The sequence below is a fragment of the Panicum virgatum genome, chromosome 3K, assembly GCF_016808335.1.
Source record: "Panicum virgatum strain AP13 chromosome 3K, P.virgatum_v5, whole genome shotgun sequence".
Lineage (NCBI taxonomy): Eukaryota > Viridiplantae > Streptophyta > Magnoliopsida > Poales > Poaceae > Panicum > Panicum virgatum.
In genome coordinates this window covers 52,645,603-52,647,869 of record NC_053138.1, presented here as the reverse complement: position 1 = coordinate 52,647,869, position 2,267 = coordinate 52,645,603, and the positions used below count along the sequence as shown (strand labels likewise).

Here is a 2,267-nt window from a genome sequence, read left to right as displayed (position 1 = left end):
TCATTGATGATTATTCTAGATACGGTTATGTCTATCTTCTTAAACACAAGTCGGAAGGTTTTGATGCATTCAAGATATTTAAAACTGAAGTGGAAAATCAGTTGAATAAAACTACTAAAGTTTTAAGAACTGATCGTGGGGGAGAATACACTTCAGGAATATTAAATAATTTTTGTAAGGAGCATGGAATTATTCATCACTATACTATGCCATACACTCCGCAGCAAAATGGTGTGGCTGAGCGGAGGAATAGAACACTTATGGATATGGTTAGATCCATGATGGCTTATTCAGATTTACCTTTGTCTTTTTGGGGTGAAGCTCTACATACTGCTGTTTATTTATTGAATCATTCACCATCTAAAGCTGTCACAGTCACTCCTTTTGAGTTGTGGACTGGAAGAAAACCCTCACTTCGTCATTTAGCTGTTTGGGGTTGAAATGCTCAAATTAGAGTGCCAAATAAATATCGTACTAAATTGCAATTTAAAAGTACACCAGGAATTTTTATGGCGAAATAGCCGTTTTGGCCCCTCAACTATCACCAAAGGCTCAAATTGGCCCCTCAACTATCAAAAAGTCCACTTTGGCCCTTAATCTTATGATTTTCGTCTCAATCTCATCCATTCGCCTATTTTGCTGGACACATGGACAGATGGACACGTGAAAAGTCGATCCTGCCCCTCCCTAATTTCTTTCCCTGCTGGCTGCTCACGACGTTTCTCTCCGTTCTTTCCTTCCTCTTGTTTTCTTCATGGCGACTGGACAAATAGGTTAGGGTTTCGGCTTGGGGAGGATAGCTGTGGTGGCGCACCCTTTTCTTGGTGGAGGCGCACCCCATCTCTTGGTGGAGGCGCACCCTTCTACTGGCTCATCTACAGCCACGACGCAGGAAGAGGAGTGCACGAGCTGCAACAGGTGAGATGAAGTAGCACTTCTCTGATTTTGTGATTGGATTTGATTTCCTTGTAAAATGTTTGAATTTGACCATATAGTTGATCCATAGGGCTGCAAAAATTATGGTCACAACTCGAGGACTTGCAAACAACAAATGGTGTTTACTTATTTTAATATTTTCCCTTATTGCAGTTTATTCATTCCTTACTGTATTTGATGACACTAACGTAATCTCTACTGTATAACAGCAAGAACATGCTGGGTCACATAATCCGCCTGCTGCTGCAATAAGTCAGTCAGTCCCATTGCCAATTCAACCTGCACAGTCCAATCAAACCAAACGAAAATCTGTAGCTGACTTCATCAAGTCAGAGTAAGATGCCTGAAGGTTCATCATTTATACAGGTTAGTAAGTAATGATATGTCCATGCTGCAACACTTTGCAAAATTTTTACAGGTTAATAAGAAGTCTGAGGCTTTGTTAAATTTTGCAGTCTGGTCCAAAAAGAAGGCTACTATCTTTTGGAGAGAGTGCTCAAGCATCTGCTGGAGGTAGTGCTTCTGTTGTTATCGAAACCAATGCTGGGACTGCTTCCTCATTTGCAAAGGCAACAATCAATGTAAAAGGTGGGCGTGCATCTGCAAAAATCAAATCCACATCACTTGGCCGTGGATCAACATCAGGCCAAAGCAGCTCTTCTTAGAAAAAAAACATCCAAGCTGGTGCAATCATAGAACAAGAAGATGTAGTTTCAACGCCTAGTTTCAAGGCATGAATGCTTTTGTATCATTTATTATGTCAAAACCATGAGACATGTTACATTTGTATCATTTGTTACAACAATGACAACAATTTGTTTCTGCATTCATTCCATTTTGCCGCAAACCACATGTTACACAATGAGCCATATGCCACAGGCAATTACAACAATGAAAAAAATTAAGATTACAATGCAATCTCTTTGTTCTCTGCCGATCGGCATACATATGATCCCATTGTTCATCTGACTGTTGGTACAGCTCGTACATGCTGTGTCTCATGGAAACGACGGGGTTGGAAACATCGTGAGCAGCCAGCAGGGAAAGAAATTAGGGAGGGGCAGGATCGACTTTTTGCGTGTCCATCTGTCCACGTGTCCAGCAAAATAGGCGAATGGATGAGATTGAGACGAAAATCATAAGATTAAGGGCCAAAGTGGACTTTTTGATAGTTGAGGGGCCAATTTGAGCCTTTGGTGATAGTTGAGGGGCCAAAACGGCTATTTCGCCAATTTTTATTGGTTATTCTTCATTATCTAAAGGGTATCGTTTTTATGATCCTGAGAATGATAAATTGGTGGAAAGTAGAGATGCAGTTTTTCTAGATCAAC

The 2,267-nt window shown here is 40.7% G+C and overlaps 1 long non-coding RNA gene across 2 annotated transcripts; it reads left to right on the top strand.

Moving 5' to 3' along the window:
• Window positions 1-587: 587 nt before the first annotated feature.
• LOC120701532 lies at window positions 588-1,766 on the top strand. 2 transcript variants are annotated; one of them, XR_005686143.1, is made up of 4 exons: window positions 588-918; window positions 1,007-1,054; window positions 1,146-1,302; window positions 1,392-1,766. It is a non-coding gene; the product is annotated as an uncharacterized LOC120701532 (long non-coding RNA). The 2 variants fall into 2 exon arrangements; XR_005686144.1 differs by lacking the exon at window positions 1,007-1,054 and having other exon boundaries at window positions 591-918.
• Window positions 1,767-2,267: the final 501 nt, after the last annotated feature.